Raw genomic sequence first — 23240 nt, forward strand, 5'->3', positions numbered from 1 at the left:
GGAGGAGGGCTCTGAGAAAGGGCAGCCCAGCGCGCGCCCGGAAAGGAAAGCAGCCGCGCCAAAGAGGGGTAAGCCGCTGCCGCACGGGCAACGCCAGCCTACTTAAACGGGGACGGTTCCGAAAGGTGCGAATACGAAACTTCTGGTGATGGCTATTGACTGGAACGACCTTGGGATGGTGCTCTTCAAGGGGCTGGTAAAGTGGGGATGGGCGTGGCCGTAAGGATCAAGAGAAGGTTCAACAGCAGATTAATAGAAGGCCAAACTACAGGCTTTCGCCCTCACATTCTTAGAAAGCGCAAAGCATACACCGTAAGTTACTTCAACCGCATCATTTCACGATTCACCGAGCTGCACACGCGCGCACAGTTTTTACAGACAAGCGGCATCATTTCGAAATGATGCCGCTTGCGCTCCAGAACACATTACTGCATGCGCGGAAATTCCGCATGACAGGAGAAGGAGAGGCAGCGCGGTTTCTCACCCTGGCGCACACCGGCGCTCAGCGGCTCGCAGCGCTGTCGGCACTCAGTGGCACTGGTGAAGCGGTTGCTCCCCCGCAAGCATCCAGGATCCAGCTGCCAGCGCGCCAAGCACGCGCGAATTTTGTGGTCGCGGTAAAAGGCGAACGGCTCCGTGTCGGCGTCGCAGGCGGTCAACAGGGGCGGTGCTTGGCACCCGTCTGTGCATGGACACCAGAGAGCAATCAAGGGTGTACAAAAACACGAGGTCCAAACGCGTGTGTTTGGACCTGGCGCTTTTCCCCTTAATTGTCGTTCATCTACCTAATCCCCCTTGACCCATCTCAACCCAGACTAATCCCTACCTTTGTCTAGCTTAAATCACCTTAATAATCCTTACCATCAATTATAATCAAACCTTGTCCTATACCAGTAATCACGTGTCGTTCATTATTCATAAATTTATCCACGCCAGGCTAACTCATGTTTCACTCGGGTAGGACGGCGAGCTAGCGCAATGGTTACGCAATGGTTACGCAGTCAGATCCCACTCTCTAAACCTGGGTTCACATCGCATGCCAACCAAAATATGTTCTTTATTCTCTTTACAAGTTCTATGGAACGCTTCGTTTTCTGTTACGGACGCCGGACGCCAATTAATGGGCCGTTTAAGCCTTTCGCCATAAAAAACATAGCGGGACTCTCAGGCATCTTACTATAATTGATTCAGCGTACTGTTGTATTGATCAAAGAATTTTAATTTATGGGATCAAAATTAGGCACTTAAATAAAGACACTTTCAATTGTTCGCGATGTATTCCAATTCGTTTCCAGTGTACATTTTTGTCCTGTACAGATCCTATACAACGTTCATCCACTCTTGTTCTTGAGCCCGAGGTAAAAAAGAAATATTGCTACTAAAGCACAAGTATTATGCAAAAGTTCATGCTTTTTTTGTAAGACAGGTCACACTATCTTAAGCGTTCTGCATGTAACCCAAATAATGATATTTTCGTGCGAAATAGATTGCAAGCACATTGCGGTAGTTTGTTCATCACATTTCAGACATGTAATGGAAATCTCGGTGATTATAACCTCCTGAACTGTCACTCGAGCGTGTTTTTTTTTAATACACAATAAGCGGAGCGTTTGACTAACTAACGTTATGTAACGGCACTGCGCTACTGTTAGAGGTGAACAGTTGAACGGGAAAAATCATATTTAACAATTAGCCTCTATTGGCTAACGTTACCTTCTTGATCACTCTACATATATTTTTCTCCCAATGTTTTCATGTAAATTTCGAAATGTAAAGTTAAGCACAACAGATGAAAGGTTTTAATTGGGAAACGACGTGAGCATGGTTATCTACTTTCATCAAGCACATCATAAAGGGTTGCTTGGCACAGCACATTTTGGCTCTTCGTTAATATTTCCAGGAGTAACTTCTAACTGCTACATAATGCATGTTTATTGCATTTTGAAGACAGCCCGAGCTTATTTAAATAAATTTGATTGATTGGATATTGTGGGGTTTAAGCCATCGAAGTTGCGCCTGGGCGAAGTTGCACCTGGGAGGGCTCCAGATTACTTTTGAACTGCCGGGGATCTTTAACGTGCGCCAAAATATCTGCAAACGAGCGTTTTCGTTTTTCGCCTCCATCAGAAAAGCAGTCACAGCGGTCGGGATGGAGCGGCGTCCTTGGGCTCCGCAGCAGAACGCGTTCATCAGTGCGCCACCACAGCGGTTCTTTAAATAAATATAAACACAATTCTGGAAGGCACAGTTGAAGAGGTGACAAACTATGCAACTGCAGGGTCCGTGAGCTCTGGATGGCTCTGTGAAATCTCTTTGAGAAGAAAACTATTTTCTCGCAAGAAACATGCTCAGTGTGCAATGAACCTGCATAAAGTTTGCAACGAGTGAGTAGGACAGTGCAGGCATTTGCCGTCCGATGTCCACACTTTTGCAACCGTCGCAACGTAGATGACAGTCAGTACCAACGTTAGCGCCACCGCGTATGTCTGGCGTCATGCTCTGCAGCGGCCCCGTGCCAAGCCAACACTTACCGGTCGCATTGGCGCTTGAATAGGCAGCTGTAAAAAGATGAGCATGGGGTGAGTGAACGAGTATTGTCGTTTGGACTGATCTCCTTGCCTACCAAAGAGGTAGGGATGTTTACAAATATTGGCTCCAATCAGCACTGTCAAGGTGATTAGAAAGCAAAGCTTTAAACGACACCCATAATTGTCCATTCGAAGTCACTTGAGTTCACATACGTGGCTGCACAAAGAGTGAAACCAGAGATTCTGCCAGCCGTTACCTGGAATTAACGTGGGCGGCGTCCCGAACGCAGCAGCGTCGGCCACGGCCGGGCTGGAGCGGCGGACGCCTCCCCTGTCACAGCTCTTGGATTTAGGCAGTTGCGAAACTCCGCCTCAAAAAACGGCCCGCAACTGGACCACCTCAACTTTGGATCGTGCGTAAGGTGGAGCCACCGTGGCCACCGTACGCACTATCAAAAAAACACTAATTATTCAAACTGACACTTTAAAGTTTAACTTTCTTTTAAAGGTGCATAATTCTTTAATTTCGTGTATTCCAAAGTTATTCATTGCCTGCCTCGACCAATTGGCGTTTTTGTGGGCACAACATAGGTCGAACCTGAAGTACTAAATTTGTAGTTCTCGCTCGGCCTACAGCACACCTTGTGCCAAAATAAATCCAGTAGCTGATTAAGTGGCTCTATATACTCCTTTCAAGCTTACGTAAAACCGCCGAAGCGAATTTTTAACCGTTGTTTATGCCGCCGGAAGACCGCAGATGACGCGCAGCAGACGACAATACGCAAGCGACGGCGCATCTCGTTGACCCCACGGTCGATTTTTTTTTTTTTTTCGCAACTCTTGCTTCGAATGCATATAAAATGCCTGCATGGTTGAACACATTCACCCAAATACCATTTTTCTCCAAGGTGGTCGAGTGGCGAAGCATGTTGTATAACTTATTTTGACACCAACAGATCGCGCCACTGTATGGAAAACCCAAAACAGTGGACTAATAGTAGGGCTACTTTTTGATACATGGGGCCTATGAGGAGTTCGTAACTCGTATATCAAGTAACTCTGGCCGCTGTAGCCCGGTCGTGCGTCGGCAGAAAGAAAACGGAGAGGAGCGTCTTTCGAAGGGTGAGACAGCGAAACTTAGCCATCCTGATGTGCTAGCTTGGGGCTACCCCACCGCGCGACACAAGCGCAGACACAGAAGCAATTCGGCATGTGAGCTTAGTGATTCCCATTTATACGGATTTAAACTAGTTAGTTTAGTAAGTTTAAGAATTGTGAGAAAGCTGAGGGAACTTTTATAATCGAGATTTATCAGAACCAGTTGCTCCTTTCGCCTTTTGTAATACCTCTTAAAACACGACCGAAATGGTATTCCCCAATTTAGAAAACGGAGTCCCATCCGTGGCAAGCAGTGCGCAAAAGGTAGAGTGTCTCTAGCGGCCAGATGTCTGTATGTGCTCTCTACATTTTATTTTCCGGCCCTGTAAACCAATCCTTAACGTATCTTTGCCGTACGACAACTTATTTCCGTCGGGTCCGGGTCACCGAGTAGGTGCTGTCGAACAAGTTATTCAAGCCGTGCGAAGAAAGCGCGCAGTGGACGCGAAGCTGCGCCAGAACAGGACCAAAACAACCGTCACTAAAGCAGAAGAGAACGCCGTTCCGCCGACGCGCCCGTCGGTGGGCGCAGGCACCTGCGCTCGGGGAACGCTGGGTAATCATTCCCTGCACCATCTACACTGTTTTCCGTGAGTGAAAACCTCCCTCCCCCTCCACCGCCGTGTTGGGAGTTTCTTGTCGCGCACGCCACGACTGGTATAGGTAGAAAGCTTTGCTTTAAAAGGCAGCCACAACCGCCATAATACAAATGCGTGCAGCGCAGAGTCCAGTCTTAATCGGCAGTGGTACGACCTTTCTGGACAATAAGGTTTGCAAACAATCGAAAACCCATGACATGATTCATGTTAATTAGACATTTACTGGTGCACCACACAGTTTTACACTTATCATTTCTACGAAAAAGGGGGTGTTTTCAATTTACACAATCAACGTTACTTAGTTTATCTTGGTTTCCTAATATTTGTATAGCGACTTAGGCACAACGAAAGCTTTCCTGCTACTTCCTTAAAGAGTGGCGAGTTATTTTTATCCAAACTACCACTCATGATTGGAAGTTCCGCGAGAAGTTTGGGTGCTAGTCCGATGTTATCTAGCCACACTCTACGTATATCTTTCTTTTATACGGCTTTTATAACCGTCAATAAATTTCCGAAACATGTACTAGAAGGTTTAATTTCGCGCACAACTGGCAGAACGTACTTGTCATTTATTTTGTTGTTCATGCTCAAACTCCACTGGCGTCTTTACATCTTTACATTCAACATAAATATTGCCTAATGGCAGGCTTCGGCTATTTGGGGTCGAAATATTTGCTCTACTCGCCAACGTACTAGTATTTCAAACACCACAGGACCGTTAATAAATTATTTTTTGTGTGTTAAACGTATTTACCAAAAACAGCACACCATGTTTGCAGCATAAAACTTTACAAAAAAAAATCCAGACCGAAACGAACCACGTGTAGAAGAAAGTGAGACTGAACACCGATTGTTGGGACTATGTGAGGCTTGAGTATACGCGCTGTTTGCGAAAACCACTTTCTGTCATTACGGATTTGAAATATGTTTTAATTTATTTTTTATATGTTTTGATATATTTGATATATATTTGATATGTTTTGATATATTTTGATATGATTTGAAATATGTGGAATAAAACACTAGAAGTTTGCACGTCAGGACTGTTTTTCTGTTCCTGATTTTTTAGCGCTGTATACAGCACGTTTGCCATCACCAAACAAGCTGAAGTGCTTTTTTGTTTTGTTTCTGTTGTAGCCAGATATTCTCTATCCGCAAGTCATCGCTAGAAACTTTAGCATAACACAATTATTTCTATATTCTTCCGTGTAAATGAGTATTATTGCAAATCCGTACGATTATTTATTGGGAACGTAGTGGCATCAATACACACCAAAAAATGTACCAGCGAAATTCATCTACTGAGAATTGAATGCCCAGAGAGGTCTAATATATTCCGCACTTTCTTTTAAACGCGATTAATTTTCTTAGTCCGCTTCTGCGGCTTTTCATTTCGTCTGTCCCTGTTAAGCGTCTTACTCCGAGTCAAGTGTTTGTGAAACCCTGGTGAAAGTGCGCACGACAGAACCGCTAAGAGGATTAAGGAGCGGAGGGGTAGTGGGAGTCATAAATGCCTGTGCGATAATGTGCAAGAAACAACGACGGAAAGGAAAGAAGGAAAGGACTAACGCAAGGTGTCGTCATATTCCAGTGAACAAGGAACTGGAATCAATATCATTGAGAATAACAATGCGGTAATCGGGCGTAGGTAACCGAAGGAAGAAGATGAAGTGGAAGAAGATGTCGGCTTTGAAGATGGACCGCCTGGTGGGCTCGATGTTCGAGACAAGTCCAAGGGTACCAGAAGCCTGCCGTCAGGACGGCGAAGACCCAGATGCTCTGGGACCGCCGGTATAAGACGCCCAGACATCACGTCATACAGTCAGCCGAATCTCCCCCCAATGTGATAGCCTTACAAGTAGTAGGTACAATGGCCAAGCTCCCAGGTTACAGGGCTTTTCAGAGCAATAATAATCATGCTACAGCTGTTTTAGTGCACCGAAATATCCCTGCTGAACGGATACAATTTGATAGCATTTCTATTCCCCCCGATTTAGTCGTTTCCTGGCCATGTACAACACCTTCTAGTGGCTACATCTCCAGTCCCTATTTTCTTCCACCGACAGTGCAACTGCATATCCTCTGCTGGCTCTCGCTTCGTCGGCAGCCGCTGCCCTGATCCGTGGCTGTTACCTCTGGAGACCCCTGCATAGCTCGCGACTTCAAGCTCCTCAACGACGGCCCAGTGTGCATCAACCACATGAGACTGAGCCTTTCGCGTCGAGATATCCTTGACATATTTCTGTTTTCTGTGGGAACATTAGTCACTCTTTACGTTAGTTTGTTTCACGTCGAGAGAGCCTTGAAATATTTCCGTTTTCTGTAGGACCATTAGTCACTCTTTAGGCTAGTTTGTTTCCGTCGAACTCTCGTTCGTAGCTTTTGTTAGGTTTACCTTTCCAGGTTAGTGTATAACATTACCCTTATGTTCCGTCCTGCACTGTAAAAGTTCATTATCCTTTCCTGTCAAACCGGTGTCGCAGTCTCCTGCTCCTGGCTTCAACTACCGCGTCATGAGATCTGCCGAACCTCAACATCATCAGAGAGGGAAGCGGGAGGAGAGGAGCCTATTTTTTGCGTGTCGATTTTGTACAATGAACATACCGACAATGTATTTCTGTGAAAGACTGCGAATTTGTTAAAAATATATCCTGCGCAATTGGCTTCACTGCAGAGCTCGGACGCAAATAAAAAACCACGCAAAAATGTAGATGCGTCGGCCGGGAATCAAACCCGGGCCACCCGCGTGGCAGGCGAGTATTCTACCACTGAACAACCGACGCCGATGGAAGGCAGCAGAACTGGATACCGTTCTTCGTCTGATTTCAAAACGAGTTCCTTTAATTAGGTCACTTCTCGTGTGACCGAGCTCTCCGTCGCTGCGCGCTGCCTACGACTTTGACGAATCTTTTGACCGAATATCCTGTTATGGGTAAGATGCTCATCATAAACATATCTGTTAACCCAAAAAGCAAATGCCAGACAGTTCGCATTCTCCTCCCCCTCTTTTACAGCGATGTAGTAAGGGCTTCCCCGACTTTGGCAGGAAGAGCATACGCACAAAAAAGAGCGACCTGCGTCGGCCGGGAATCGAACCCGGGCCATCCGCGTGGCAGGCGAGTATTCTACCACTAAACCACCGACGCCGATGCAAGGCAGCAGAACTGGATGCCGTTCCTCGTCACATTTAAAAACGAGTTTCTTTAATTAGGTCACTTCTGGTGTGACCGCTCTCTCCGTCACTGCCGGCTGCCTACAACTTTGCCGAATAACTTGACCGAATAAATGGTTATGATGCACCTCATAAACGTATATATCAACCCAAAAAGAGAATGCGAGACGGTTTTCTTTTCCTTCCCCCTTTTTTACAGCGATGAAGTTCAGTCTTCCATGAAATTGGCAGGAAGAGCATATGCACAAAAAAGAGCGACCTGCGTCGGCAGGGAATCGAACCCGGGCCACCCGCGTGGCAGGCGAGTATTCTACCACTGAACCACCGACGCCGACGTCCGAGGTTTCAATTCAGCTCTACACAAACAAAAGAATTCATCCGCAACCGGTTTCACAACGCCTGTGCATATGTGAGTCGACACAGGTATTGTCCTTTTGTGAGCACACGTAGTATCGGATCCGGTGGAGAAACACTCGTTCAGTGCTCTTCTGTCACTCGCTCTGTTGAGGCGTAGACACGGAAATGCTGACATGACGTGCCCCATTGATAGTTTGCGCAATAATAGACGCCTCACTTCGAGCATAAGTTCGCAAGATAAAAAAAAACACGGAAACGTTTTCAATGGCACGCGTGCGTGTTTAACTGAAGGAAGGGGGTCTAATAGATTTCTGGGAGGCAAAACGAATGACAGAACTGTGTGGCCCGCTTCTTTGGCTTAGAATATGCTGAAATTCGCTCTCCTTCTGTCGTCAATCTCAGTTGCTGAGCGCTGTCAGAGAACTCATTGAGGACTCCGGACCTTGGCTTCCTCTTAACTCAGGAGCTTTACTTGGTAGCGGTTTTTTGAGGATGTTCAAGAAGACCCCCTAGCCCGCCCGTTTTTCAATTTCTTGTTAAGATCTGAAATGCTTTGAGAACGTCGCCAACAACCACATCAAATACCGTCGGCAAATATGACTACTCATCATATAACTCAGGAACTTCTTCGAAACATTTCTCTCCTTTTCTATCTGGGCATTGTTTGCGCGCTCGAAAGACATCACTCAGCTGAATCGCAACTATTCGCTGGCTTGCCTTTAGTTGCAGCAATGAACGCTTTCGATACCGACGTTTAAGAAAATCGCAACAGCGGCAACGCAGAAACTGCAAGACGTATCTGCATCAACGAGCAAATAACTCAGTAAGCGGTACCTTTAGCTTTTGCAGTACCCCCAGGCGTGAAGGAACAAGTGGGGCCATTTATTTGCAGTGTTGGAGGGTCCCGTTAACATAATAACATTATATCCGTTCTCCCCTTCACCGCTTCTGAGCGAAATGTATTTATCTCAACGCCCCTAAGCGTCAAATTGTAGTGGAATATTTTTCTGTAGTGTTGTGGCGAGATTATTAACTTATTTATAACTTATTGATAGCTTAATAATAATACTTATAATAAAATATTAATAATAACTTATTAAAAGCTTATTAATAAAGATAAACTACATACACACGCGCACGTGGGCACGTGGGCACGTGCACACACACATGCCCACGCCCCCATGCCCACGCACGCACACGCACACGCACACGCAGGCACAGACAAAGACACGGACACACACACACACACACACACGCACACGCGCGCGCCCACGCGCACGCACGCAAGCACGCGTGCAGACTAATTTTACGCTGGCAGCCGGGCATAAATAACATTGTCTGATTTAAAATACATCCACGACACGATGATGACGTTGTAAGGCAGGGCGTCACTTTGTCTGTCTGTCATCATCGCATTTTGAAGCTTTGTTTACACATCGAAGCGCGCTCGGAGCGGCCTCCCCCGTCGGCGCGCATGTAATGCACTCACCGGTCTTGCAGAAGAAGTGCAGGCCCGCAGCGACGACCACAACGACGATGGCCGTGACCAGAATGCAGGTGCCCATGCACAGGAAGCACGGGTTCTGCCGGCCCCGCTTCACCTCCACCTGGTGGGTACTGGTGCGGACAACGGGGCGCAGTGGGTGGTTACTGTCGGGCTTATGCTTCCGAAAGAAATAACAATGCTTTACGTGAAGTTTTCCTCCCAGGTTCGACGTTGCTAAACCATGGGTGGGAGGGAAGGTATACCCCTGCTTAATTATCTAGAGTTTAACTGCCCATGGTAAGAGAACTATCGATGTTATTTACAATGAAACTCGCTGTATGCTCCGGAGACATTGAAGGTCGTCTAGCGCGAAAATTTTAATGCATCAATACCGATTACGGTGTTAATTGAAACTATGTGTGCAATGTTATCTGTACCAAGTGACAGCAAAGCAACCATTAGTTACTTTGGTAGCCAAGCGAGAGCGTCAATTATGCGCCCCTTAAGTCTTCGTTAAAAGTCAGTTCAGGAGAGAGAGAGAGAGAGAGAGAGAGAGAGAGAGAGAGAGAGAGAGAGAGAGAGAGAGAGAGAGAGAGAGAGAGAGAGAGAGAGAGAGAACTTTATTACGCAATAATGCGAGAGTGGTTCCTCAGTCCAGGAGCCCATGTGCTGTCCAGGCTGCCGTAGCCCTGGTCACAAGCAGGAGCTGGTCCTCGGGTCGACAGCTGGACAGCAGTATCTCCCACTGCTCAGGGGAAGGCGACGGGTTCAAGGCCGGAAGGTCCGAGTTTTTTGTGCAGTCAAATAATATGTGTGCCAGAGTTCCTGGTTCGTGGTAGAATTTACACTTATCAGAGTACTGTGTAGGAAAGAGTAAATGCATACGGATGGGGTGAGGAGAAGTGCCTCCTTGAATTTGTCTGAGTGTGGTTTCTTGGCTTTTGTTCAAAGATGTGTGAGGACTGGGGAATGTCTGCCTCGTGGTTCTGTAGTACTGGGTGATTTCTTGGTAGGTGAGGAAAGGTGCGGAAACATCCCCGGTCTCAGCGGCTCGGTGAGTAAGGTCTCGAGCCTGTTGATGAGCAAAATTGTTGCCCGTCGGTGCAGAGTCACAATGTCTACCCGATGGGCAGGCGGATGTTCATTCAAAAGTCGGCATGTGGCGGAGGAAACCCGTCCCGACAAGAGCCTGCTGCAGGCGGCTTGCGAGTCCGTCAATATAATCTTGGAGGTGGCTTGGGTAAAGGCGAGCGCACTAGCTAACTCTTCAGCGTCCAGGGAGGAAGTTGTCCGAATTGAAGCGGTGGTGATGAGGGCGTTCTTGGATGTTACCACTGCCACCACAGTTTGGTTATCTGGGTAACTGCCCGCATCTGCGTAGATTACGTCGGATCGCCTGCTGTGAAGTTTTTCGTGGGCTTTGCTACGGGCTTTTCTACGATCAGGGTGGATGTCCGGGTGCATATTTCTGGGAATGGGGCGCACAAAAATAGACTGGCACCAAGTGTCGGGGACGTTGACCAGGTGCGTCTGGTCAGGGCATTACCATTGAATATTTCGAAGGACCGCACAGCCTGCTTTGGTTTGGGCAAGTCGAAGGCGTTGACTGGAAAGGTGTCCTTCGATGAGCTACTCTGTGGTATTGTGGAGCCCCATGCTAAGCAGTTTGGCTGTAGACGTGCTCATCGGGAGACCCAAAGCTTGTTTTGTTGCTTTACGAATGAGGCGATGGAGTTTGTCGGTGTCGGTTCGAGTTGGGAGAATATATGGCGCGACGTTAGTGAGGCGGTTCAGGAATACGATAACGCAATCGTAATTCCCGAAAACAATAGGAATATAATGACACGCTCAAAATATGAAAGAATTACTCCTTACGTACCGAACACGTCAGTACTGTATTATTGAAAAATGACGGATGGTATACAGTTGGTCGCTTTTGGGATAGGTATTAAAAATTGTTCCACTGCCTTGTGCGTCCTACAATTCAAGTGTGAGTGGAGTCATACCAATGAAAAAAATTCTGCAGAAATTCAGAGAATTATCTACTAATGTGTAGCATTCTTATGACGCCTGTCTTGAGTGCACGTTTTTTCCAGACTAATTTTTGTTTTTTTGTTTTTTCTAAATCCTGTCCGACCAATTATCTCCAATCACGCTATTATAACGATTAAAGATGAAACTTCCGCGAAATCTACGTTATTGTGGAAATGCCATGCGGTATACGTTTTGACATTTTCCATATTTTTCAATATTCTTTATTTTTTAGTTTTTCAAAAATATATCTCGACCAATTATCTGAATTTTCGTTATTCTAACGATTACATTTGGATCTTTGGCGAAATCTGCAATATTGTGTAAATGCAGGGCGTTACACGGTTCGCCATTTCCGGAATTACTTTATGTCTTTCTTATTTTTTAGTTTTCCAAAATTTTGTTCAACCAACTATCTCCATTTACGCAATTATAACAATTACAGGTGAAACTTTCGTGAAATCTTCATTATTCTGGAAATACCATGCCGTATACGTTTTGACATTTTCCGTAATTTTTCGTATTTTTGTTATTTTCTAGTTTTTTCAAAATTTCGCTCTACGAATTGTCTCCATTTACGTTATTCTAACGATTACATTTGGAACTTAAATGCAGGGTGTTATACGGTTCGCCACGTTCCGTAATAATTTTATATTTTTCTTATTCTTTTATTTTCAAAATTTCGTTTACCAATCGTCTCAATTTACGCGATGATAATGATTACATGTGAAACTACCGAGACATCTACATTGATGTGGAAATGCCATGCGGTATACGTCTTGACATTCTCCGTAACCTTTTTATATTTTTGTTATTTTTATAGCAAAATTTTGTTCTGCCAATTATATCTCCCCTTACGCTATTCTAACGATTGCATTTGGAACTTTCGCGCAATCTGCATTTTTGTGGAAATGCAGGGCGTTACACGCTCCTGGCTGGGGGGGTACTCGGCAAAGAATGCAACGCAATAAGATTTTATTCAACCATGAAGATGGCCATAAAGAAACTTCTGAAGAACAATTGTATGCGCTGGCGTCTGACAGTTGCTCAACCGACATCTGCACCAGAAACGAACCGTGCTTTCCGCGACTTCGCACCCACACTCTGTTATCTTTATCTGCAAGCATTCTTTGCTAAGTAGTGCAAAGCAGTGAAAAGGATGCCAATGGCACGGCATGCCATTGTAGATGCCAATGGCATGCCGTGGCGTAGTGAAGGGGGGGGGGGGGGTTCAACCCCCCCCCCCCCGAAATTTTCACTGAACCCCCCCCCCCCTCCTCACTCCGTAGTTTTTAAGGAACCATATTCTGCCCACGGCGCCACGCATAGTGCCTCCTTTTCACCAAATCGGCGAACTAGGCTCGTAGCAAGAGAAAATTATGAATGACGGTGATTTTCTTGCGGCTTTCGGGGCCCCCGAAATAAAAAAAAAAGACTGTAAGCAAAGTGCTTCCTTCCGCGGCGCCTTTCGCCCCTCTAGCCCGACTAGTCCACTCGGTACAAGACTTGTTAAGATCGGCCAACACAGGCCTGGGAAAAATTCCTCGCAAGCTCTCTACCAGGGTGTACGTGGATGAGTCACCTGAAGGCACGCGGCGCAGACACGGGTGGGGTGAGGGCTGAGCGGGCTTCAGCCCCCACCCCCTCCCCGAAATTTTTCCGGCCCGCGCCGTGCTGCCTGTTAGTACGTCGCCTGTGAACAAAGGCGCATAACCTTCCGACGTGCCACTATTAAAAACATTCCCGACTCAACACCTGTCCTAACGCATTGGTTCTTACACAAAACGAAGCGTCCGCGTCATGAAAATTGCGGAGGGGTGCAGCTCCAAAAGCGATGGCGCCCTCGGGTAAGCTCAGCCCACGGGATGCTTAACGGGTGCGTTGTGTCCCTTTGTGTGTGTCACCACACAGAGAATAATTGGCCGGCTGAGTCGTTCTCAGCAGAGGAGGCCGGGGAAGCAAAGAGTGGTCCGCACTAACTGGAAGCGTAGAAAAAGAAAGACCACCAGCCATTGATGGGTGAAGACTGGTACGATGAAGGCCGGTAAGGGAAAAGATCTTTGTGTGTGTAAGCAGAACCACGTGCAAGCGGCGGTGGCAGACAGTCAACCGGTGGCAAGTTAACCGAAGCAAGCGATGGGTCAGGGTATTGGGCGAAATGTGTGCTTTAGCTGGGTGCGGCAAAGTATGCCCTTCTTCCGTGCGTCCTCCCTTCCTTCTTTCGTTTTTACGTTTCTGTGGAGCCCAGAAGGGTGTTGACGTGGGATAATGGGTCTAGGCCCACTCGTCACAAGTCCACTCGTCATAGGCCAACTCGTCACAGGTAAACTGGTCAGGAATGCCAACTCGTCACAGGGCATTTCGTACGAGGAATTCTCGTATCACCGGAATATTGATCACACGGAAAACTCGCATTACGAGCTTGTTTTGGAACGTTAAAGCGATGTTTATGCCTGCTATACGTCATCCATTTAAAAATGATGTAGGCGATCGAGTGTGCTTTCAGAGTTTTTGACGTTGGAAGTTAGGTAAATATGCCGTCATACCGAGTTAATTATATTAGAATGGTAATTGCATTCGAATTTGTATTAAACATCATGCAGAAAAAGGAAACAAAGCTCAACGGATATGATGTTTTGCTGTTGAGCCCAAGCAGGCAGGTTCGATTGCAGCGGCCGCTTTTGGGATGGAGGTGAAATGCGAAAACGCCCGTATCTTCGACATTTCGGTGCACGCACATTGAAGATCCCCAGGTGATCAAAATGAATTCGGAGCCCTCCACTACGGCGCGCGTCATCGCCTGCGTAGCGTCAGCGTGTTAAACACACAGAATCAATGAAATCATCAAATAAACAATTTCAAACCTAATGCAATGCGTGGTGGTGTGCCCTTCAGTGTTTACATGGAAAAAAATCCTCCAATTTAGCTATGGTTCAATCCTTGCGGGAGTTAGTGCAAGCTACGACAATTGTTATTTTTTTATTCGCAGACTGAAAGCGGGGGTGCGGGTTGTAGCAACGGCAGGTTATACGCACGAAAATACGGGATTAGACCATCTCAAGTGCAGGTCGCGCTGGCCTCTGCCCCGCTCCCCCCTTCCCCACAAAAGAAAAAAAAACAGCTCTTGACGCACACCTGCTAGTCGCACAGACCTCCCAACGCCCTCCTAAACTGCCGTAACGAATTTACAATTGCAGAAAACAGCCTCAGACCGACTTTCAACGCCAATTTCTGGTCAGGGCTTCCAGGTTTTCGTTCACCCGGCCGCGGTGCGACGGAATCCATGCGACGAAAAGGCGCCTTGAACGAGAGTTCCTGTCTCGAGATGGCACTGTACGAAAAGGCCGGTGTGACCAGTTGGCCTATGACGAGTTTTCCGGTGACGAGTGGGCTTGTGACGAGTGGGCTCGTTCAGGGGATAATTCGGGTCTAGGCCAACTCGAGGCAAGTCCACTCGTCATAGGCCAACTCGTCACAGGTAAACTGGTCAGGAATGCCAACTCGTCACATGGCATTTTGTACGAGGAATTCTCGTATCACCGGAATATTCGTCACACGGGAAACTCGCATTACGAACTTGTTTTGGAACGTTAAAGCGATGTTTCCGCCTGCTATATACGTCACCCATTTAAAAAGTGATGTAGGCGAGCGAGTGTGCTTTCAAAGTTTTTGACGTAGGAAGTTAGGTGAATATGCTGTGAATACCGAGTAATTATATCAAAGGATAATTGCATTCAAATTTGCATTAAATAACACGCAGAAAAAGTCAACAAAGCTCAATGGATATGACGTTGTGCTGTTGAGCCCAAGGAGGCGGGTTCAATTCCCGGCCTCGGCGGCCGCTTTTCTGGTGGAGACGAAAAGCGAAAACGCCCGTGTGTTCGACATTTCGGCGCACGCCCACTAAATATTCCCAGGAGGTCAAAATGAATTCGGCGCCCTCCACTACGGAGCGCCGCACCGCCTGCGTTGCGTCGGCGCGTTAAACACCCACAATCAATCAAATAAAAAAAAACTGTGTCCTTCAGTGTTTACATAGAAAAAAAATCCAGCTTAACTATGGTTCAAGCCCTGCGGGAGTTAGTGGAAGCTTCGCCAATTTTTATTTTTTTTTATTATTCCCAGACTTAAAGTGGGTGCGAGTTGTATGCAAGGGCAGGTGATACGCGCGAAAATACGAGAGTACAGGACCTCGAAACCCCTGACCAGCCCTTGAAGTACAGGTCGCACTGACCTCTCCCCCCCCCCCTCTTCCCCTCAAATAAAAAAAAAACACCTTTTTATGCACACTGCTGGTCGCACAGACCTCCCCACAAAACAACAGCCGCAGCGAATTCACCATTGTAGAAACCAGCCTCAGACATGATTTCAACGCCAATTTCCGGTCAGGGCTTCCAGGCTTTTGTTCACCCGGCGGCGTTGTAACGAAATCCATGCGACGAAAAGGCGCCTTGCATGAGAGTTCCTATCTCGAGATGGCACTGTACCAAAAGGCCGGTGTGACGAGTTGGCCTATGACCAGTTTTCCGGTGACGAGCGGGCTTGTGACAAGTGGGCTCGTTCCCGGATAACTCTTTGGTCTGAGCTTGCGCGCACTGCGTGACCCCTTCTGAAAGCGGTGTTGCAGACAGTCATTTTCTGCGGCACACTGCGGCTCGCCGCCCGAGTTCCCGACTTAATCCTCAACGTGAAGGCACGACGGTCACCAGCCCTGCAGACAGCGGTCGCGACAGTAACAAATACCCGATGGCCATCTTCGACCTCGGTCACAACTAAAGCCCCTCCGTTGCGTCCACGGTCGCTTTTTCCCTGGGCGGAGGCTGCCCAGAGCAGTGTATATTCAGGGGCCGGAGTCACAACGGCGATATGGCTTTGCGAAGTGCCAACGCACAACAGAGACCCCAATTGTAAGTCATTTTCTTCCCCTGACCATTGATTTATCCTTGCGTTATCCCTAAAGTCCTTTAATGTTTAAATTATCGCTTCCTAATATTTACACGATGTCACAGTACATTTATGTCTGCGAGCCAAAAAAATTGTATCTCGTTTTATTTAAAATGCAATATTTGCGTTTGAATTGATTGTTGAAAGGAGCGCCCACGATGAAGCGGATAGGTAACTTTGAACGAGGGAAAACGTAAATTCAACTCATATCCACCTGAATATCCATGGTGCACAAAGTTGGCGAGGGTTACTCAGAGCGTATCGGGACAGCATTACGTACATGAAGAGTTACCACTGTCCGGGAAGTGCATGAAGAGTTAAAAATATATTTGTTCTCGCTGCAGTTCTAGTAGTTTGCTTCATTTACAGGCACGCGACTCCATGTAACGTAGCCGCTGTTGCATGGTGTGCCCGTCATCGCGACTTTTGTTGCCCCGTTACATACCGACGCGTGCATCCACTGCTACGCCCAATTTTAAAATCACCATAGCAGTGTGAGCAAGTGAAGGGCTTTCGTACTGCTGGCGAAGAAACGGGAACGAGCCCACTCGTCACAAGCCCACTCGTCACCGGAAAACTCGACATAGGCCAACTCGTCACACCGGCCCTTTGGTACAGTGCCATCTCGAGATGGGAACTCTTGTGCAAGGCGCCGTTTCATCGCATGGATTTCGTTACACCGCGACAGGGTGAACAAAAGCCTGGAAGCCCTGACCGTAAATTGGAGTTGAAAGCTGGTCTGAGGCTGGTTTCTACAATGGTAAATTCGTTACGGCTGTTTAGGAGGGCGTGTGGAGGTCTGTGTGACCAGCAGGTGTGCATAAAGAGCTATTTTTTTTCTTTGGAGGGAGGGGGGGGGGGGGGGGGGGGGGGCGTGGAGAGGTCAGGGCGACCTGCACTTCAAGTGGTGATCGTCAGGGGTGTTGAGGCGGTGTACGTCCGTATTTTCGCGTGTATAACCTGCCCTTGAATACAACCCGCACCCCCACTTTCAGTCTGCGAAAAAAAAAAAAAATGGCGAAGCTTGCACTAATTCGCGAAAGTCTTTAACGATAGTTAAACTGGAGGATTTCTTTCTATGTAAACACTGAAGGGCACACCACCAGGCATTGCATTAGGTTTGGAACTGTTTATTTGTTGATTTGATTGATTGTGGAGGTTTAACGCGCCGACGCTAAAACAGGTGACGGGGCGCGCCGTAGTGGAGGGCTCGGAATTCATTTTGACCACCTGGGTATGTTTAATGTGCGTGCGTCTAAATCTCAAACACACGAACGTTTTCGCTTTTCGCCTCCATCAGGAAAGCGGCCGCCGCGGCCCGGAATCGAACCCGCTTCCTTGGGCTCAACAGCCCAACGTCATATCCACGGCGCCACCGCGGCGGGTAATTGTTTTTTTTTTAATAATAATAATCTTTATTTCACTGCACTAAATACATATTCGGGCCAGCCCAAGCCAAAAAAGTCTTGTGAGGCCTTTTGTTAACATGCTCCGTTGTCGCTTTTCACGGTGGTAGTAGTAGTCATCGTCGGACAGCACCCCCCACGGCTTGCACGCAAATACCAAGATGTCAACGATCGCATCGCAAGAATCCTGGCTGATCACGCCGGCTGAACCCCAGTCAATGTGCTTCCGAATATTGCCCGCAACATCCGCTTCCGATACTGACGAAGTGAACAACGTCGGAACCCAGCGTTGAAGGCGCCTACACAACGAGACAGCGAGACAACAGTGCAATAGTACAAATAGTACAACAGTATAAAGCGAGTGCAATAAACATTTTTTTATTTCGTGTACGATATGTTCACCGCATCATTTATAACAATTTGTTTACTTTTTATGCCTGCCATGTAACACAAATTTGCATTCTATTGTCATTTCAATATAATAACTCGGTATGATGGCATATTTACCTCTTCCTACGTCAAAAACTTTCAAAGAACACTCGCTACCCTACATCATTTTTAAATGGACGACGTATATATGGCAGGCGGAAACATCGCTTCAACGTTCCAAAACAAGCTCGTAATGCGAGTTTTCCGTGTGACGAATATTCCGGTGATACGAGAATTCCTCGTGTGAAATTCCCTGTGACGAGTTGGCATTCCTGACCAGTTTACCTGTGACGAGTTGGCCTATGACGAGTGGACTTGTGACGAGTGAGCCTAGACCCGAAGAAACGAACGTGTCTTTCTAGTAGAATTTTCCTTGCCCTTTTTATGGCCTTTCTTTGAAGTGTTGTGGGCTCAAGAGTGTCGTTCCTTCAATGCTCAATCGATTTGGCATGATGTAGTCATTTTAAAAAACAGGCTACAGACCACAGTCCCTTCAAAGAACACCCGCACACTTCCGCGCTCCCCCCCCCCCCTCCCCCTTTCCCCACATACGGGTGCGCGCTGATGTGATTCTGCCTAGATTCTGAGCAACAGTCAGCATTACTTAAGTAACCAAAGTGACCGAGGAATCATCACCGTAAACACGAATTATCTCCGTAGACTTTGCAATTTTTTGCCAATAAATTATGTCGTAGCCTGAAACCATGCTTCAGTTTGAACATCACGGTCGCTGTCAACCAAGCGAGTGCCTTAACTCTACTATTACTGTCCGTTTCGTGCTGAAACATGGTAGTCTGTAGCATTTATGTACGCGGGGCCATGCCCATACGCATGTTTTCTTGGTGCACTGCTGGCAACAAAATGCTAACTTGTTTCCAGCATCGACCCACGCCCGAAGGTCATGCTGGCTCTGTACAACTGCCCAATGCTCCGTTTTCTGGTGGACCAAGGAGCTTCCCAACATAGTTTACATTTCCCGTGCCGCTAACGAAAACTACAAAATTCCTATGCGCCCTATACATTCCCGCCCATGCTGTTTTATTGTTTAGCTTTAAAACCGACAGTGTGTACTCGGCTGAACAAAGCCAGCGCACGCGTCCTCTAAACAGTATGTTCTTTCATTAATGTTTCAAACCAGAATGATAGGACCTCATTATATTCTTTCCTCAGATCTCACGACGAAATTTCAAACGCAGCAAGATTTTGCTCAACTTTCGTAGAATATGACCAACCGCAAGAGTATGGTCAGACAACGCCGTCTTTGCATTATTATTTGTTCTTGCTAAATTTAAAGTTCTATATAGCATTGAATAGTGAAATTTGCAGTGAATTGCTCTACCTTATCCAGGAGTGGTACCTACAACTAAAGGGGATGGCAGCCCCAGAAAAGTTGCTGGATAGCACCCGCCTTCAGGCAGACTATAGGGCATTTATGCACGAAGCATTGAAAATTTGACAGAGAATAATGCAAGCATTTTAAAACACCAAGGGGGAACTCATTACAGCAGAGTCTACATTTGGGCTGTACAGAAATGTTATCCAGATTGACGTTGTTACAAAGAACCAGCTTCTCATGTCCGCCCGGCGTCTTTAGAAGCTACGAGGTGGACTGCGTCACAGAATCAAAACAAAAGTGAAAATTTCAACTGACAAGGCTTGACAATACCGTTGGCTGAATTATTCCGCTTTGCGTGAGGGATAATCCATGTTCGTGCAATCAGACCAGCGCTACACATAACGTAAGTGCATAGATTCGATGTGGGCTGCACAAAATGAGCTCCATCGGCCTTACACTGGAAGCTGCTGTACGGGCGTAAAATGCTCATAAGCAAAAAATTTTCTTCTGCATTTTGGACAACAGCAACTGAATAAAAAAACTAATTCTTAAGACCTAGCCGTTTTATTGCGGATGTCACACTCATCATACCACACACGTTGAAATAAAGCAAGTAATCACATGAAACTATGGTCATTCAATGCAATGTCTGCACAAGGTGCCCGTGCGTGCAGTATAAGTCCCGTACGTATCACGGGCGCAGATTTGCACCACATGGTCTGCTGATTTTTTCCCCGTTTACAACTGCACCTGGCACTAAAATACCATTATAATCAACACCAATATCATGAGCGAGACATTACACAGCCCATTTGAAGACGACCTTGTTGAATTTGGAAGCACTAGCCTTTGGTGACTCACTCAGCTCCATTCCAGTTACAGATGTTTTTCAACCGAAGCAAGGCAACACATATAAAAAGATTGCAAATTTCGCGCTGCAGTGATCGGCAGCAGTGATGTAGTTTAGGCCAGCACTAAGACGTAGTTATGAATGTGTTAGCACCACGTTAAAATTCACATCATAGGATCAATTGAACTAGAGACCCTTCCACAATCGCGCGATCATGTTTTTTGACGGTGGTTTAGGTCGTTGGGCGCCAATCGTACCAAACGGATCCTGTGACGTCATAAAGAAATTGCCGGAAAGTGGCTGGGGATTCGCCACTGCTTCTTAGGTTTAGTTTTAGCAGTCCGTTCGTTACGTAACGAACGTAACGAACGGACTGCTAAAACTCTCTAATAGAGTTTTAGCAGTCCGTTCGTTACGTTCGTTACGTTGCTACCGGGTTTACCGGGAACCGACTGCGCATGCGCCATTTGTTCCGTACGCGGCCCGCGTCTCTCCCGGCGCTCTGCTTCCGTGTTACCGCATCCCGCAACCGGCTTGCGTTGCTCTGGTCGGCTCGGGTGTTGGAAACTTTAGGCTTAGCGTCCTGGCAAATATTTGATCGCCGCTATCTGTGCAACTGCGAATGACAATCCGTAACACAACTTTTCACCACACTATCATCCCCTTTCTCGCATGTGAAACTTTATTTGAGCTACAACTGCCGGGAGCGACCGGTGACCGAGACATCTGCGTAGCCTGTTTCGATGCTTCCGCGCAGGTATCGCCATCTCTCGGCCGATATCGGTGCACCGCGCGCCGCGGCATCCACGGCCGGTCAGCATAGGCTTGCATCGCGGCAGATATATCTGATCGCCGCTTTCAAAATAAGCCCTGAGAACAATCCCTAGCACAATTTTTCACCACACTAACACCTACTTTCTCGCAGGTGGAACTTCGTTTTAGTGATCAGATTGATTCGGAAGAGCAGCGACAAGCGGTTGCTACCGTGGTCTGCGCCGGTTCGAGCCGCTGAGTGTGCCGAGCTGGCAGGCGCGACCGGCGTGTGCGCGGACTTTTTCCGATGCAGAAAACGCTTCACGATTGCCTGCTTTATCCATTTCTTGCGTACAAACGCGCGGAATCTACAAATTCAGCTCAGCGATCGTCGTAGTTGACCATGGAGCAAAAACAGTGGGCGGAACGGCGCCGACGAGGCATCGCACACCCGCATCGGGCCATGTGTCTCAAACTGACGCGTACGACTAGCCGTTGTGACAGTCGTAACGATCAGTCGCATACGAATCGCGTGTACCAATCGTACATGTGTCTAGCGCTTCAATCGGGCAAGGCCAAGGCCATTCCTCCGCGTGAACGGCGCGCGACCATGTCGTCACCTGCGCTCGCTCTGGTGCCGTCGCCGCCGCCGCCGCAGCCCCTGCCTCACAATGCGTCCGGCCGAGCGCGATTTATTTTAGATTTGCAATGCTTTAGGGGAAACTGCGTTCTTTATTTACGTATTTTTAGCGTGTGGATTTTTGCAACAACTCGGCTAATCAGTCGTCACACGGAACGAACGGTACGACGCTACGGAGTGCTAAAACACGTTTTCCGTCTCACTATACGGAAAGAGCCCGGTACGTGCGCGCGCATGCGCAGTCGAACGTAACGAACGTAACGAACGGACTGCTAAAAATATCTCGACTATTCCTTTGAAGCTTGCGATAAGATTGGTATCATTGCTATCCGGACAAGGGAGTCTATTTAATGAACAAATCATTTATTTTGTCTTGGCCTTTAGGGACGCTTACAAACTACCGCGATTTTTGTTCTGTCGAGGGGCGGGGGGAGGGGGGGTGGGGCTTGAGAATAACTTTAACCCCCCCCCCCCCCCCTCCTTGAAAAAAAATCCTGGCTACGCGCCTGATGGCATGCCTTGTAAATGTCAATTGCTACTGCTAGTCTAGAAAGATGAAAATACTTTTGCGACGACTGCTAAGCCACAAGAGTAGTTTTTGATATAGTACAGAGTAAAATGTCATATAGCACATTCTTCAAAGTTGATAAATTGAAGGCGGTGGTGCAGCTCGCGTCCACATCATTGCCAAGCACTGCGGTGACCTACATTTGGCCAGACACTGGGAAACCGGCTGCGGCGATATTTTCCTTCATTCGAGCGGAGCTCAGTGTTTTGGAGCGGGAAGCGTCGGCGTCGGTGGTTCAGTGGTAGAATACTCGCCTGCCACGCGGGTGGCCCGGGTTCGATTCCCGGCCGACGCATCTTTTTTGTATTTTTTTTTGCCATATGTATCCTAAGTTCTGCTGTCCAGCGAATCCCGCTCCACCTTTGAAATTTCCGTCATTTAAAGGGTGAGATTGTGTGGTAAATAATGTTCGTCTAGCGCAACGACGGTGTTACAGTTTGTGGAACATTTGTGCCTACGACCAAAATTCACTTCCCCTCGCCCCCATCCCCTTTTTATCACCCGATCTCTCTCCGGAAAGCGGGCTGAAATGTATAAAAGAAAGGTCTGATAATTTTTCTAGTGCTCTTTCTTTATGACATGTTTCAAAAGAAATTTGCATTGCCTTGCTTCCGTGTTGTTTCTCCACTAGGAATTGTACAATTGGTCTAACTTCCCTGCAACAGTCCCGCTCCAGCCTGTACAACCCGTTGCTCGTAGTACGCTGTAAATAAATAAATAAATAAATAAATAAATAAATAGACTACTAATGTGCGTTTTTTTTAAGAGAAATTAGAAAGTTAGAAAGTTAGAAAGCGCTGTTTACCTAGCACCATTCTCCCCACTGATTTGCCGACGTCGCTGTGGTGAAATACTGGCAAACGTGCAGTTCCAAATTGAGCGGATTGCTAGCATATCTTTACCCTGTGAAACATTTTGCGTCAACAAAAAAGTCGATGATCACCATAAAATGGCTGAAAATCGGGATTTTAGGCATTGCGACA

At 47.2% G+C, this 23240-nt stretch overlaps 4 non-coding genes across 4 annotated transcripts; 1 reads left to right on the forward strand and 3 right to left on the reverse strand.

Moving 5' to 3' along the window:
• Nucleotides 1-6997: 6997 nt before the first annotated feature.
• Nucleotides 6998-7068, reverse strand: Trnag-gcc (transfer RNA glycine (anticodon GCC)). Its single transcript has one exon. It is a non-coding gene; the product is annotated as a tRNA-Gly (tRNA).
• A 292-nt stretch (nt 7069-7360) lies between these two features.
• Trnag-gcc (transfer RNA glycine (anticodon GCC)) lies at nt 7361-7431 on the reverse strand. The gene has a single exon. It is a non-coding gene; the product is annotated as a tRNA-Gly (tRNA).
• A 286-nt stretch (nt 7432-7717) lies between these two features.
• Trnag-gcc (transfer RNA glycine (anticodon GCC)) lies at nt 7718-7788 on the reverse strand. The gene has a single exon. It is a non-coding gene; the product is annotated as a tRNA-Gly (tRNA).
• A 14693-nt stretch (nt 7789-22481) lies between these two features.
• Trnag-gcc (transfer RNA glycine (anticodon GCC)) lies at nt 22482-22552 on the forward strand. The gene has a single exon. It is a non-coding gene; the product is annotated as a tRNA-Gly (tRNA).
• The last annotated feature ends 688 nt before the right edge of the window (nt 22553-23240 follow it).

Source organism: Haemaphysalis longicornis, unplaced genomic scaffold, assembly GCF_048455015.1.
Source record: "Haemaphysalis longicornis isolate Haplotype H1 unplaced genomic scaffold, Haemaphysalis longicornis Haplotype H1 scaffold_3, whole genome shotgun sequence".
In the NCBI taxonomy this organism is placed as follows: domain Eukaryota; kingdom Metazoa; phylum Arthropoda; class Arachnida; order Ixodida; family Ixodidae; genus Haemaphysalis; species Haemaphysalis longicornis.